Here is a 16828-nt window from a genome sequence, read left to right as displayed (position 1 = left end):
GTTTGACTTTTGTCTGGATGCATACCTAGAATTCTGGCTGATTCTCTGAAGTTACGCTGAGTTCTTCAGCCTGTTAAGGCAGAGTGTTCCTTCTCACCACACACACCCATTCCCCAACAGAACCTGTGACTCTCCCTCTGTCCATTCTGTAGTTTATAGGATTCAAATAACATCCCTTTAAATAGTCTAGTGGGTCTCCCTGTCTTCTTTTGTGGAAGTCAGCAGAATACTGCAAGAGCAGCACTGTGCACAGGCAGCTAGGCCTTGTACATAGTTAACAAACAGTTATCCAGCTGTGCCACTGTTGTTTCCCCATAATCTTAAAGTTGCATAGAGAGCAAAGACACAACCACCCCCTTCATTCAGTTGGTCTCGGTTTCTCCAACCTGGTGCGTTAAGATGACGCCAAGCAGCGTCTGCTTGGCACTCTGTCTTCAAGGGGTAGGCTAACAGACTTGCTCCTCTTTCTGATATCTCCAGGGCAAGTGTCTTCCTCATCACACTGCCAAACGACAGCCACCCTCAACCAGTCTGAAGATCCCTCTCCCTAACATCTCCCTCAGTCCAGTCTGTGAGCAACTGGAAATATCATGAGACAGTCTCATAGTATTTTTGCACTTCTGGTTCGATTCCTACCTGAAACCAGAAGTGTGGGGATGAAGACTCTTATTCAGACACATCTGAACTTCAGATACCTTTCAGTCTGGGTTTAAATCCCACAGTGTGAGAAAAGTTACTGGGGAAAGGAGAGATTGGAGTTCATCTGAACTATTTTGCCCATCCCTAATTATCTGTGGTCAATTTTTCAGAAATGGCCTTTAAATTTCAGTGTCACTTTGAGTGCCCAGTGCCTGGGCCAAATTTTTCAAACATGGGCACCTAATGGCCTGAGTGTTATAGGTGCTTAGCACAGCCAACCCACTGTTGACTTTTACTGGCGTGATGGGTACTCAGCACCTCTGAAAATCTGGTCTCTAAAGTTGGGCACCCACAATTAGACACTACTTTTGAAAAGCTGGGATTAAGTAATTTAGTAACTCACTGATTTTCACTTCTTGAGACACTTCTGTGTTAATTGACAAGTTTTATTAAGTCAATGGAACTAAACCAATTTACACCAGCAGAGAAGTTGGCCCAGTCAACCCATAATTATACTAACTGACTGCTGGGTGCAGATCACGGTTCTAACTAGCGTGCAGCCTCTCAAAGTGAAGTTGTTCTGTGGGAAGAAAAGAGGGTTCCATGGTAGCTAACTTTGCTGATTTTGTTCTGAGCTAATGGCTTTGTTTTAGGCAGCCAACACAGGTATCTCAAGAGAAACTGCCTGAAACACTGGATGCCTGTGAATGCATTCAGTGCATTTTCCTATTGCAGGTGGAGTTAGGATTGTACAGGAGATTGTGGGAAGAGACAAGGGTAAGGATAAGAAGGGTTTCGTGCTATTTTTATACGGTATATTTTTATTCCCAATTACTTCAAAAATCAGTGGAATGGGTCAGAATCTTAATGTATTCCTTTTTATATCTTAATTGTATCCTAACCGTGAAAAAGCACTAAGAGGAGATTAAAGTGTTAGAATTGTTCTGATTTGTCAGCAGTTTAGGGATTAGTTTGTGGGACTGGGATAAATTTCTGCCTGGTTTCATTTAATGTAGTAGTGGTGCTTGTATTCAGAATTTTAATAACTTTCACATGAGTTTGTTGAAGTCGTTGCTGCAGATGATTTACTAGGTATTGAGATACTCAGAGCAATGACCCCTGTAAGATACGATATCTGTGAAGGGGATGCTTTTAAAATTAACTGGGGCTCAGAGCCGCAAAACTTCAGAGTCCCTCATTCATCCCAACCCATCAGCATCTCCCACTATCTGCACAGCCTCTCTCATCCAGTTTCCCTCCCTACACCAGCTACCTTTGCTGGACTCCTTTGATTTTTCTGGTCTCACCAAAAAGAATTTTCCTTCTAATACTATTAGTCCTTCTCGCCTTAATCTTCCCTTCACATGCCCCACTTCTTGGAAAGACATTTTGGTTAACTAACTGCTGCACAAGACCTCTGCAGAGAACTAGGAAATCCTAAGGACTTTTCCTCTTTTTTGTTCCTATCGGGATCCAGATCCTTTTTACTGTATACAAGAAGATAGAAATATAAGAGACCTGAATAGACAAGTACTGCAGAGTGATGAGATAGGATTGTGCGTGCCAGTAATTCAAACCAAAACTGGCTGGACTCCATAAAGTTACCAGTCTTGCCTGTGTCCTTTAAAACTTGTTACCTTCCAGCACTGAAATCAAGAGAGGAACAGGTGATCACTGCTATGGCCCCTGAATCAGGAGGCAAACTTTGGGATTATTCTACAACTATGATATACTTTCAGCTGCCTTCGAAAGATTATAAAAAATGAGCTGGGAAGTGGAAAGGAATTTAGCTATAGGGGAGGTTTGAAGAATCTCCCTCTGCAGTTAAAAGCAGCACGTGGTTAAGAGCTGCTTTGCAGAGAGGCTCCAGCCTTATTTCTCCCTTTTGTACAAAAAGTTGCTTCCCAGAATACTCTAAAAAGGAGTGGGGAATGTCCAGCCACAACCAGAGCAGCCAACACCGTTGAAGGACAAAAGGGACACCATACACACTCCCTAGAAACCAGATTGGAAATGAAAATGGGAGAACCAGGTCTCAAATTCACATCCCAAGGTTTTGGGGAGACAGGGAGTGGATGAGATCTCCCCCTACAAGCTCTCAGGAGAGAAATTACACAGGATCATTGTCAAACAACTGCATGGATTTGTGCCAGCTTGTTAGCAGAATGTTTATTATATGAATAGCTGAAATATGAAGTTATGAAAAGCCCTGGAAGAAACACCATCCTCTAGGACACCAATCTGGCACCCTTGATACACCCACTTCTTTGTAGGTGAGATGTGAGAGATATTGCAACTGCATGCAATATCTTTGGGGACTAGAGGTATGTAAATCCAGGAGGGAAGGTTGCCACAGCTCTGCCAGGAACTAAAAACCATGAGGGAAGGGGTGATAAGGTGAATCACTCAAGCTGTAAACCACCACCCTCACATGAAATACCACAGCCGAGGAAGGGTTATATGTAATGGTTCAAACAGGGTTTTCCAGGGACCAACAGACAAAAAGGACTTTTGGCATAAAAAGGTTGGGTTTAAACTGACTGAAGGCTTTCTTTCTGATCCAGCAAATGGGCAGGACCTTTGCAGAGGGGTTGGAAAGATTTTGGCCTAGTAGGGCCCATAAGACTGAAGGGTAATCTCTGTTAAACTTTTAACATATAGGAATTTATTGGGTTTGCTCCATATGTTTTCTCTGAAATGTTTTTACCTTAAGAATAAATGAACTTTCTTAGAAAAAGCTGTGTGGTAGCTTGTAGCTGCTGGCAATACACTGTTCATAGCTCTTGGAGAGAGAAAGCAAAACACAGGCACTGGTCTTTAAGCAGACTGGCTTGCTGGGCACTTAGTGTAAAGCAGGGGACTACGCAGGCTTAAAACCCCTTGGTCAGAAGGGAGATATGGGTCTTTACCCAAGAGAGGTGATGTCTGTGACACAGAAACCTTAAGTGAGTGCCCTGCCAGAGGCCACACAGCAGGAACACAGCTGCAGTCACCCTGAAAGTGTGACACCAGGCACTGCTTCTGTTCACTGATGGTTATAATCATGCACAAATAGACAGCAATAAGGAGCCTATAGTGCAACCACATGCACAATGCCCCCCTCCCCAAAAAAAAAGTCTGTTCAGCTGATCCCTCTGCTGTAGTGTCTGGAATATATTTAGTGTCTGGAGCAATGAAAGTACTCTGCTATCTATATGGCAGAAAGCTTACCTTGATAGCTAACCTTAATCCCTCATGTAAAGCCACAGGGCCTTTCTCTAGTGCCCTACTTCTTCTGAAGTCATTTGCACAGCTGTAAGTAATGAGGAACAGGGCAATGGTGAATTGGGCCCAGGACCTAAAACACAGGGCTCCTGCAGCGGCTGCCAGACTGTTACTGATATTCTGCTTCTTGGCTACATTTGAATTCATGCCCTTTTCTAGGATACTTAAGAGAAATACTGATAGTGTCTCTGTGCAGACAAAAAGTGAAAGAAAGGGTGGGTGACGGGTTTGTTGCTGGTTCTGGGGTTCAGCTCAGTCAGGCCAACACCCCTTCCAGCAGTTACACACCATCACTTTCTCCTCCACAACCCACTCTCATGCTGAGGAAGCACAGCTGTCCTCTTTGTGACTCAGCCCTGCAGCCAGTTCCCTATAGTGGTTTCCCCTTCCAGGAGGCATGTATCAAGGTTCCAGTTCTACAGCTTCACTGCCTTACAGGGCCACTCCCCCAGGGGAACCCAGGCCCACCCTCTACTCCACTTTCCAGCTCAGGGACCCTCTACACAGCAGCCAAGGTCTGTTCCCTGCACCTTGCTCCTTCTCCCTGAGCTGTTTCCATACCTCGTGGCCCACCCCACTCCTCTGGGTTTGCCACTCTCCTCATTCTCCCCTCCAAAGGAGTAACTTTAGGCAACATCTCTGCAGCCCTCCAAATGCTCCTCCCTCTTCCCAGGAAGAGATTGTAGTCTTTCACAGCTGCTCCTTCTATTGCCAGCCTCCCAGCTTTTATAGAAGCCCCACCTGTCGCTCATAGGTGAGCTTCTCTCTAAGTAGCTGCCTCCAGCCCAAAGACAACCCTGCAGCCTAATTAGCTGATTGGGCCCACCTGGCTCAATTCAGTTCTTCCAGGGCTAGTGAGGGGGAGGCACTCCCCATCACAGGGTGTTTAAACAGATTCCTGAGGAACAAGTAAAAGTATTTCTACAGTGAAACAGAACTGACTAGAGAGTGATTTGGCCCAGCTAGTGCGTCAGATTGTAGTACCCAGTGTTTCCCAAAGCTGCATTAGCAGGTTTCCTTGAAAACACTGGGGGGAGGAAGATAATAAAAATTAATGCACTTGCTCACATTCATTTCTGGGGGCTTAAATGGCTACTGACATTATAGCTAACCAACACCTTGCTTATCAAAGCAATCGCAAATCTGCAACAGCCCCTTTTCTCCCCTCTGCATGGCTTAGATTTCCTGGGCAGAACACATGGAGATGCAGCCTCCGTGGAAAAGGGAAATACAAGGTTACTTACCAGTAACTGTTGTTCTTTGAGATGTGTTGCTCATGTCCATTCCAATATAGGTGAGTGCATGCTACCGTGCACGGTTCCCGGAACGTTTTTGCCCTTAGCAGACCCCGTAGGGCCGGCTCTGGTGCCCCCTGGGGTCCCATGTGCATGCCGTGGTATATGAGGCACTGCCAGGCCTATGCCCCCTCAGTCCCTTCTTTCTGCCAACTCCGACAGCGGGGACGGGGGGTGGGTTGTGGAATGGACATGAGAAACACATCTCGAAGAACATCAGTTACTGGTAAGTAACCTTGTTTTCTTCTTTGAGTGATTGCTCATGTCCATTCCAATATAGGTGATTAAAAACAATACCTTGGAGGTGGGTAGGAGTTACTGGTGAGCTGCCCTCAGCACAGCTCTGCCGAAACCCGTGTCCTCTCTCGCCTGCTGAACAATGGCGTAGTGGGACATGAAGATGCGCACCGACGACCAGGTGGCAGCTTTGCAGATGTCCTGCAGGGGCACTCTCCAGGAAGGCCGCAGAGGAGGCCTGAGTTCTGGTTGAGTGTGCTGTGATGACACTTGGAAGCGGCACATTCACCTGCTCATAGCGGCACTTGATGCAGGATGTCATCCATGTGGAGATGTGCTGGGTGGAGACAGGTGATCCTTTCATCCAGTCCGCCACTGCGACGAAGAGCTGCATCGATTTCAGAAGTGGCTTTGTACGCTCAATGTAGAAGGCCAGGGCTCGTCTCACGTCCAGCCAAAGCCATCTCCTCTCCTCCTCCAAACGGTGCAGTTTGGGAAAAACACGGGAAGAAAAATATCTTGGTTACAATGAAAGTCGGAAACCACCTTGGGCAGGAAGGCTGGGTGCGGCCTCAACTGCACCTTATCTTTATAGAATAGTGTATAAGGGGGCTCCGAGGTCAAGGCCCTAATTTCAGAGACCCTCCTGGCTGAGGTAATGGCCACTAGGAAGGCTACCTTCCATGATAGCATGAGCAGAGAGCATGAAGCCATGGATTCAAAGGGGGGCCCCGTGAGTCTCAAGAGGACCAGGCTGAGATCCCAGGAAGGCACCGGGTCACAAACCTGCAGATAAAGCCTTTCCACCCCCTTGAGGAACCTGACCGACATGGGATGGAAGAACAGGGATTTCCCCTCTAGCAGATGATAGAAGGCTGAAATGGATGCCAAGTCAACCTTCAACGAGGTCAGTGCCAGACCCTAGAGCCTTAGCTGGAGCAGGTACTCCAGGATCGCCTGCAGAGGCGAGAGGCTGGGTGGAATGCCCTGGGACTCCGCCCAAGAGGTAAACCATCTCCACTTAGCCTGATACACGATTTGTGTAGAAGGTTTCCTGCTGCCCAGCAGGACTTATTGGACCTACACTGAGCAGGCTCTCTCTCCCTCCGTCAGCCACAGGGCCTCCGGGATGTGAGGTGCAGGAAGTCCAGGTCCGGGTGCAACAGGCGACCATGGTCCTGGGAGACAAGATTGTGCCGCCTAGGGAGCTCTGTGGGCTGGGCGATCGAGAGGTCCAGCAGCAGCATGCTGAACCAGTGCTGTCTTGGCCAGGCTGGAGCGATGAGTATGATGTCCGCCCTGTCCCCCTTTATTTACAGTAGGACCTTGGGGAGGAGCGGAATGGGCGTGAATGTGTACATGAGGGTCCTCGCCCAGTCGGTGAGGAATGCATCGGAAATCGACCTGGTCTCGCGACCCTGGAGCAAGCAGAACCTCGGGCACTTTGCGTTCCAGGCCGATGCGAATAGGTCCAGTTGGGAAACACCCCACTTCTGGAGGATCGTAGTCACTACCTCCGGGTGCTGCAACCGGTCGTGGTTGGGTAGAAACGACCTGCTGAGGCGATCTGCCTCGTCGTTCCTCACTTCCGGGAGGTGAGAGGCAGTCAAGTGGAAGTCGTGCCTCATGGCAAAGTCCCACAGACGGGTAGCTTTCTTGCAGAGAGCCGAGGAGTGCGGCCTTCCCTGCTTGTTTATATAAAATATAGCTGCAGTGTTGTCCGTCAGCACCTGCACCACTCTGCCAGTCAGGAATCGGAGGAACACCCTGCACGCTGGGTGAATAGCCCTCAGCTCCTTCATGTTGATGTGCAGGTGCCTGTCCTCCCCCGACCAGAGCCCCTGTGTGCTCAGGTTGGCTGATGTGGGCTCCCCATCCCACATCCGAGGCGTCGGAGATTAGGGTGACGGATGGGACCAGTTCCCTGAACGGGATGCCCTTCAACACTGCCCTGGGAGATCTCCACCAGTTTCAGGAGGCTAGGACGGGCGGGGGAACTGTGACCACCCAATTCAGTGGGTGTCTGCTCGGCACGTACACCGAGGCCAACCACTACGTGCAGGCCACCATGTGGCCTAACACCTCTAGGTGGTGCCTGGCTGCTGTCGTGAGGCATCGGTGTAGCTGGGAGATGATAGAAACCATCGCCTTGAAACATGGCTGAGGCAGGAAGGCTGTGGCCTGGGAAGCATCCAGGGTGACCCTGATGAATTCTATGCGTTGCACAGGATTTAATGTAGACTTCTGCTTGTTTATGAGCAGTCCCAACCTGCTGCACATGGAGCAAGTGAGGGTCACGCTCTCCTGCACTTGGAACCTGGACCTGCCTGGATCAGCCAATCATCCAGGTAAGGGAAGATTTGCACACCCTCTCACGTCAGGTGGACCGCCACTACCGCCATGCATGTGGTGAACACCCTTGGAGCCGAAGATAGACCAAAGGGCAGGGCTGTAAATTGGCAGTGGAAGCCAGCCACTGTGAAGCAGAGGAAGCTCCTGTGGCTGGGGAGGATGGACCCATGAAAGCATGCGTCCTTGAAGTCGAGGACTGCATACCAGTCTCCTGGATCCCGGGAAGGGATTATGGAGGCTAGGGAAACCATGCAAAACCCGAGTCGTTTGACATATTTGTTTAGACAACGCAGGTCTAGTATGGGTCTCAGACCCCCCCTTTGCCTTGCGGATGAGGAAGTACCTCTACTAGAACTCCTTCCCCCTTGAGGAACCATAACCACCACTCCTATGTTGAGGAAGGTGTCCACCTCCTGCAAGAGGAGTTGCTTGTGAGAGGGGTCCCCTGGACGGAGGGGGGGTCGTTGGAGGGGGGTAGAGGTAAATTGTATGGCGTAGCCCCCAGAGACTATCCCAAGGACCCAACGGTCTGACAAAATCTTTGCCCATTCGGGATAGAAGGGCCTTAACCTGTTCAGGACAGGGTGGGGCGGGTCCAAGAGAGCAGTAGGGGCACCACCCTCAGGCGCACCATCAAAACTGTCTCCTACGATTGCCTGACCCCCTAGGGGACCCCTGCTGGAGGGCTGATTCAGTCTTCTGAACCCCCTATTTCTGTAGGGTTGAAAGGGCCTAGGCGGAGGCCTTGGTCGCTGCTTTGCCTGGGGCCATGACCGCCGCCTGGAAGTCTGGAGCGTGTACCGGCCCAGGGAGCGAAGCATGGCCCTGGAGTCCTTCAGACTGTGCAGCTTCGCATCAGTCTGATTGGAGAAGAGGGCTGACCCATCAAAGGGGAGGTCCTGGATTGATTGCTGCACCTCCTGGGACAGGCCTGACGGTTGCAGCCACGAGCACCTCCTTGGGGAAATGGTGGAGGCTATGGCCCTACCTGCCGAGTCAGCAGCGTCACTGGACGTTTGGAGCGCTGCCGTAGCCATCGTGATTCCTTCATCCAGGATGGTGGTGAAGTCTGCGGCCTGGTCCTGGGGCAGAGCCTCAGCAAACCGCCTGAGAGAGTCCCACAATTTAAAATTATATCTCCCCAGGAGGGCCTGATGGTTGGCAATCCTGAACTGCAGGGCTGCTGTGGAATAAATTTTTCTCCCAAACAAATCCACCACTTTTTGTTGTCTTTGTTCTTGGGAATGGAACCAGGCTGACCTTGCCTGTCCCACAGGTTGTCTGCATCCACCACCAGGGTTCCCGGCGCCGGGTGAGTGAACAGATACTCGAACCTTTCAGCCGAACATAATACTTTTTTTCAGCCACCTTCGACGTAGGGGTGACCGAGGAAGGGGTTTGCCACAGGGCCTTAACAATTTTGAGGACCCTATTGTGGACTGGTAGGGCCACTCTCACTGGGGCAGCCACCGCTATCACATTGAAGAGGGTATCAGCAGCCTCCACTAACTCCTTGATCTCCAGTCCCAAGTTAGAGGCCATCCTCTTGAGCAGCTCCTGTTACACCCTGAAACCCTCCAGTGGCACCATGTGGTCCCAGGAAACTGTCTCGTCCAGGGAGGGGGAAGAGGACTGCCGAGGCACTTCCTGCGGGTGCTCCCCTGCCTGCCAAAGGGATGCACCTGTAGAGGGGCTCTCCAAGGGGTCCGACTCCTCGTCCAAGGAGCGGTGTCTATGAGCCTTCTCCTGTGCCAGGGGCATGGACTGCACCCCTGCTGACAGGGTGGATTGGGGCTCTGGTCCCATCTGGATGCCCCCATCTGGGGCCAAACTGGGGCTGACTGTGCCACCTGCTGGGACGCCTTGTGGGGGCGTTGGCTGTCCCGACGACTGTCCCCCCTGTGGGACCCCGAGCCACTAGACCGGTGATGCCATGGCTGTCCTTGGTCCCGGGTGCTGTGCCGTTCCGTGCCGGGGACCGTCTTCTCGCCGCCTCCGATGTGGAGGATGATGAGGACTGTCTCCATCGCCGCGAGCGGTGCCGATGGACGGAGGTGTGCTCCAAAGAGCTCTCGGTACCGGAGCCTCAGTACCAAGGACTTGCAGCGCCATTTATCCCTTGGTGATCGAGACCGGTTCCATTCCAAACTCTGTGGTGCCGAGCCTAACGCTGGCAACTGGGTTCTGCATCGGGGACTGTGCAGTGCAGGGTCCTCTAATGGCGACCAGGTTCCGCGCCACCTCGGTGTGAGGAAACCCTTCGGTGCCAAGGTCTCTGACGGTGACTGGGTTCTGCGCCACCTCGGTGCAGGCGAACTCCTCGGTGCCGGGATCTGGGACAGGAGTTGTCCGAGCGCCACCTGGCGGACCTCGACTGATGCCGCCTCTTGGTCTGCGCTGCCTTCAGTGCCAGGGACCAATGTCGACACCGAGGGGGAGACTCCACATCTCGAGTCAAAGTAGGCCGGCTCGACGCCGCCGACCTGGAGTGACTGCTGGGGGAGCGTCCTCGCTCTACCCCCGGTGGCTGTCTGGTGGAAGATCTTCCTCCCCGTACCAGGGATCTCCACCGCCTTTTGGGGGGACCTAATGCAGGCTTGCCCCAGGACACGGGCCCCATCTCCCTCGGCGGGGGGGGGAGGGAGACGGAGGTGGCGTAGGCAGGCCAACAAGGCTCTTGCCGCCAGAAAGCCTCCTGTGTCGACAGCATCAGCAGAGGCACTCTCCCACTCCCAAGAGTCAGGGGAGGCTCCTTGCTCGGAGATGCAGGCACAGGAGAAGACTTGATGGGCCATGGCCAGTGCATCTCCGCACTCGACCCTGCCCATACCGACGGTGCAGGGGAGTGTCCGCGCTCCGTGCGCTCTCTTCTACTTCATCACTGGGGATGTTGCTCAGTGCCGAGTCAAGCCCAGTGCCGGTAGTGCACTCTGCACCGAGGTGATACTCAGTGCCGAGGTGGAGCGGGTTACGGCTCGGACGCTGGCAGAGCGCTGCCTCCGTAAGCAAGGCTTTTAACCTGATCGCTCTGTTTTCCTTCTGAGTCTGCAGCTTAAAAGCCCTGCATATCTTACACTTGTCTTTCCTGTGCTCATCCCCCAGGAACTTAAGGCACCGATCATGGGGGTCACTGAGCGGGAAAGCCTTCCCGCAGGAGGCACAAGGTTTAAATCCAGGCGGCCGGGGAATGGCCTGGCCACTTTAAGTCCCTCAGGGACTTCTTATCTAACTACACTACTTAACAAGTACTTAAAACTAACTAAAGTACTTCTAATAACAAAGAGTTCAAAGAAAGGGAATAGTACTTGCAGAAAGCAAAGCTAGTTCCAGCAACTATCACGGGTGGAAAGAAGGAACTGAGGGGGCGTAGGGCCGGCAGTGCCTCATATACCACAGCATGCGCGCGGGACTCCAGGGGACACCAGAGCCGGCCCTATGGGGTCTGCTAAGGGGAAAAAAGTTCTGGGAACCGTGCAGGATGGCATGCACTCACCTATATTGGAATGGACATGAGCAATCACTCGAAGAAGAACATCCATTTTTAGTGCATGTTGATGTTCATGCACATTGTCCTGAGGTGGTGCAGTGGTCAAGCCGAACCACATCCAAACAAATCAGAGGTGTTAAGAAATCTCTGTGCTGCTCACCGGTTTTAATTGCCCCTGAGCTCAGATATTATGTAGTCAAGGACATGCACTCCAAACCACCTCGCCCATAGTTCTAATGCAGAAAAGATTGGGACAGAGTTTTAAAAGAGCAGTAGCAAAAAACAGATTCAGAAACATAGTATCTCAGATTTTTGCTTTGCTATAAGAATGCATCCTACAGCACAGCATCTCTAACTGATGTTTCAAAATGCAGCTATGGAAGCACACCATGTGTTAGTACTGATGCTATATTTTATGTATGTAAAACAGTAAAACTTAGCTCTTACAAAAAAACTTTCCATCAGTAGATCTCAATGCACTTACAAAAGGAGGTCACTGTTATTATTACACATTTTAAAGCTGAGGAAACTGAGGCACAGGGAAGAGAAGCAACTTGCCCAGGATCATCCAGCAGGCCAGTGACAGAGTCAGGAACAGAACCCAGGCCTCAAGTCCTGGTTAACTGCTCAATCCAATTAAACAAACAGATTGTATCTGACTGTTATGGTCTTACACTGAATGATTCCTTGACATTTTGTTTTATCAGATGATCAGTTGCCAGACTTTGGGCACCTAAACAAATGAAGCTGTAGCAATTTAGCAATGTGCTCTTGCTTGGCTCTTCTGTGTTCAGTGCATTCAACACATTCAGCATGCCTATTTTAAGAAACAACTTAGGCCAAATCCCCAGCTGCAGTAAATCCACACTGCACTAATGATTTGATGTGAAATCCTGGCCCACTGTAGTCAATGGTAAAACTCCCATTGACTTCACTGGGATCAGAATTTCACCCCAGGCTTGTAAGGCATAGAGTGTCTCAACCCCACCATCTTCCTTCCTGCTTCTCTGGGAGATTCAGACATTGGTTTGGACCCCCAGCTGAAATCAGCAATATCCAGGAAGAACAGCATATTGAATCAGTCTGTCATTGTTCTGGGGTGTTGGGTCAGGGGAAGGTGTGGGTCAGGGTCACTATTCAGACAAGAACAAGCTAAGGGGTATTTTCAACATGAAACAGACTGTCAAGCATCCCAAAAGCCGGTCTTTGAATCTGGGGTTTTTGGCCCACCTCTAGTCTAGAGCACAGTTTTCACTTTATGTGTAACATGACCACACTCGACTGGGAGCTTCTTCCTCCAACACAGATTCCCAGCAGGAAGTACAGCCAACCATAACTGTCTACATCATCATGATGAGTAACACAAACTGGGCTGGCAGTGCCTCTTGTACACTTTCATCCTCACTCTAATGGCTACCATGGCGACGTGACTCCTCATTCAGTCCTGTGACAGTAATGTTATAAATCACACTGAGATGTGACATCACTACAGAGAAGGTGACATAACAGATCACTTGGGCCTGTCGCCAAAGCTCATGACACAACTAGCTGACTGAAGGACAGCACATGGGTAAGCCACATTTTATTATTTTGGAGGTACCTGCCTGCAATAGGGGGGAAACTTACCACCAGAGCACCCCCTCAAGCCAGGACTCAGCATCACAGGGGTTCATTCACGCTAGCATCCGCTCTTGTCAACCAGTCTGGTGCTACAGCAGTCTGCACCTCCCAGCCCAGCCACATTTCAAACTCAGTCCCCTTCTGGGGTAAGGAAAGGCCAGCAGAAAATCTAAATAAATATCCAAACATACAATTCTTCTGCTCCTCTTGGGCTACACTGAAGTTCTCCGTTCCAGGGCCCTGCAGAGTTTTTCTGTGCTCCTCAAGCAGAGCACTGCCTCCCAGGGCTTTCTCCCTGGAGGCACATTTCCCACAGCCCACTCTTCCCCCAAAGCCCTCACTGCTTCTTCCAGACCCTGCCTTAGGGGCACCTGCTCTCTGTAGCCTCGGTCACAGCTTCCTTCCCCTCCCCCTGCTGTATTCTCACAAACCTTTTTGTGAGGCCCAGGTGTTCCCCGGTCCTCATTAGTTCCATCTCCTCAGGCTGAGAGGCAGCTAATTATGGCACAGGTGAGGTTGATTGAACAGGGCTGGCTAGCCCAAAGCCTCCTGGTCCTTAAAGGGGCAGGCCATACTGTTACCCTACCTAGTCACTAAGTAGCTTTGCCAGGTGTCAGAAAAGGACATTTATAAAGACCCAGAAAAGATGAAAAACAGAGACAGGTAGGGCAAGAGGAATGGGAAGTGACAGGGGTAAATAAAAGGAGGAGGAGGAGGAGAGGGAAGATAAACCAGTGGGATAGAGTGGCCGTGCATATTAATTAGGGATTAAGCTTGGGCATCAGTCCCTTAGGGGCCCAAAGCACATGGAAGTTAATGCAAAGTCATTGGGAGGGATTCCGCCTCCCCATGCTGGCTTCCAAATCCTGCAGCAGTGAATGGGTGTCATAAAAGACCCAAAGCAAATAATTCCCCTGAGGCTGGCACTGCATAAGACAGCAACATGCTGCCCTACAATTCTCAACCACCAACCCTCCCCCCCGCCCCCACCCTCGCACACACACATACACACACACACACACTCCTGCAAGGTCTGGTGTCAGGGTGTGCTGTGGGCAGTGTTGGGGGGCATGTCAGGGCCCGAGATGTTGCACAAAGCACTGTGGTCGTTTTGAGCAGCTCCAGCTTGCAGAGCTGATCATAGGCAGCCCAAGCAGGGCCACTGTAATTTAGAACAGCTCCCTGAACTGCCTAAATTACACAGAGGGCTGTTATGCTCTCTGATCAGGCCTGAATCAGGAAGGTACACATTGTCTCAAAGTTACCTTTGCCCTCATCCCCCAGGCTGTGAGTATTCTCCAGCAACGAAAGACCAGCATGAGATGTATGGAGAGATTCACAGAAGTGAGGAGGGGAAAACTAAGAGATTGCAAGTAGAACTAGGTGAAATTTTGGGGGCAAATAGTTTATTCACCAAAAAATGCAGTTTTGAGTCAACCAAAAACTATTTGCAAATTCAAGTCAAATTCAGCAAATCGTGTTAGATGGAAAAAATAGGAAAAAAAAATCAGAAAAGTCAGACTGCTTTGTTTTGACATTTTGAAACAAAAAAAAAAATTCAACTTTTCATTTCAAAGTGATGTTTTCCTTTGAAATTGAGCTAAATATTTTTAAAATGTTAAAAAAAACCCTGAAAATTAAAAAAACTAAAGAAAAAAGTGGGGGAAATCAAAAAGTTTCATTTAAACCACATTTTTTTCTTTTTTTTTCTTTTTTTGTTTTGGCCATTGAACCAAAAGAATCAATTATTCACTCAGCTCTAGTTGGAAGAGCCATATCTAAAATACAAATGGAGGTATGAGGGACTCTGGGAGGGAGAGAAGTTAACTGCTTACTTTTAGAAAGAAGATTATATTGAGCTATTTTACTCTCACTAACCAACCAATTTACAGTGCTAGGTATTTGAGATAAAAGCACCTGATACTAAACCATACTAATCTCCCCCATGCACTTTGGAATCCATCCCCACATTACATGGTCTTTATTTGTTTTCTGCAAAGGGGTTTCATATTTATTAATTAGCTAAATAGCTGTAGCAAATTCACAGATTCATATATTTTAAAGCTAGAAGGGACCATTATGATAATCTAGTCTGGCCTTGGGCATAACACAGGCCATAGAATTGCACCCAGGAATTCCTGCATCAAGACCATAAAATCTGTTATAGCATATCTTTTTGACACATGTTGCTATGTCAAGGACTCCCCAAAACTACACCTTTATAAATTCGATTTTCCACATCATAAAGACAGCCACCCAAAATGGACAAGCTCAGAAAGGAGGCTAATAACTACAATCAAAGAGAATGAACATCACCCTAGGGTGGTTTCTTCAAGTATGCATGGAGGAATAATAGTGAGGCAGTATGAAAAATTTGCATTGACACTTCCCTTTATGCACCAGACAAAACTCCTATTTCCTACAAGGTAAGTATGATCAGTCCTTAAATTCATACCAACCTTTTTTAAATAAAAGAACTGGAGGTTGAATTCATCAGCAATTCCATCAGTTAGTTTGCATGTTAATACTCTGTTACTTATTAATAGTTTTCATGAATTAAAATATGGAGCTCTGCTTTTAGTGATTTTATAGAGGGATGACAATACGCAATAATTCGATGAAGTTACTTAGTCTTATTTAGCTTCTTTCTAGCCTTCAAACTTCATAACTAATGCTCCTTTGATTATTTTGTTTATTTATTTGATTATTTTGTTCTATATCTTGATGCTGTAGTTGCTGTAGCAGAATATTGCTTTGTCTAACAAGATTGTTGATGGACTATGCAGCACATTTCTCTTGCAAGTTGGTACCCAGGGATTTCCCAGTTTGCTAGATCATCTCTCCACTTTGTTTCCAACCTAACTGATCGCTTGAAGGAAACCGTGGGTCATGTTATCAGAGACCTGCAAAGGAAGAAGGTGATCTTACCAGTGGCAATCCAGACCCTTCAGGAGCACAATAATGTCAGGAGAGAAAATGACAAGGCATTATGGGACGAGAATGAGGATCTGATCAAGGTCTTCCAGGAGAGAAACAAGGCTTTCTGGGAAAAGAACATGACCTTCTGGAAAAAGAGTATGAATCTCTGGGAAAATGTGAAGACCCTATTAATGGATGACCTGGAGCTTTGGGGAGAGGACCTAGACCAATGGAAAAATGAGTTGGACCTTTGGAAGAAGGAACTGGACCTCTGGGAAGAAGAACTGGAATTCCTTGCAGAATAAGAATGGCCATTAGGAAGAGAAAAGAACCAGTGTAAACTACTGTATTGGCCCAGAAGTCAAACAATTGTATGTTTATGTGTGTACAATAACTCCTGTCTTCTTGAGCTAAGAAACCTAATAAAGTATTGATTGAGTTTCAGCCTCACAAGCTTCAGAGTGTTTTACTTCTGGGTTTATTTGTATTGCATTCATTTTATTTCCTTGTTTCCATTTCTGCTCTCTTGTGTGAGGGTCAATGTCACACAAACATTATTCACCAGCCCAGTCTCCAATCCTTTCACCTGTAGAAAAGGAGTTAGTGTGGTCTACTAGAGCTTAACTCTCAGGAAAAAGAATGTGTAACCACCAAATTGCTCTTAGTCCTAATAAAATTAAACAGAATTGTTTACAGAATCATTTATTTTCTTACATATGATGCAGTGGAGGTGATAAATATTATTAGCTAATTTTCTTTTAGAATGCAAGAGATTATTCACTCCTGCATCTTAAATGACTCCCTCGAATGATGGTACCAAACCAGAAGCTAAGTGGGAAAGGTTTTTGGAAGCAGAATCTCACTGTTATTGAGTGGGAATGCAACTCTGAATAAATTGAATGAAGAACTCAGGATCTGCCTCATACATTTTTACAGGGACCAGTTCTTGGCACGGCATTATTTAATATTTCCATCTACGGTTTAAAAGAAAACATAAAATCATTACTAATAAACT

General features: G+C 48.5%; 2 long non-coding RNA genes across 3 annotated transcripts in view; both read right to left on the bottom strand.

The window, feature by feature from the left end:
* The window catches only part of LOC137155337 (uncharacterized), a 36100-nt gene extending 22879 nt beyond the window's left edge, over positions 1–13221 (bottom strand). Inside the window, exon 1 of one of the 2 annotated variants that reach the window (XR_010920429.1) lies at positions 13086–13221. This is a non-coding gene — a long non-coding RNA (uncharacterized lncRNA). Of the gene's footprint in view, positions 1–12900; positions 13025–13085 lie in introns of those variants that run through there. The other variant, XR_010920428.1, reaches the window with a different exon arrangement.
* LOC137155336 (uncharacterized) lies at positions 3488–4573 on the bottom strand. Its single transcript, XR_010920427.1, has 2 exons — positions 4465–4573; positions 3488–3931 (listed from the first exon to the last, which is right to left on the bottom strand). It is a non-coding gene; the product is annotated as an uncharacterized lncRNA (long non-coding RNA).
* Positions 13222–16828: the final 3607 nt, after the last annotated feature.

The sequence above is a fragment of the Emydura macquarii genome, unplaced genomic scaffold (assembly GCF_026122565.2).
Source record: "Emydura macquarii macquarii isolate MOO-44397 ecotype Brisbane River unplaced genomic scaffold, CSIRO-AGI_Emac_v2 contig_1348, whole genome shotgun sequence".
NCBI lineage: Eukaryota > Metazoa > Chordata > Testudines > Chelidae > Emydura > Emydura macquarii.
This window is presented reverse-complemented; position numbering and strand designations above follow the sequence as displayed.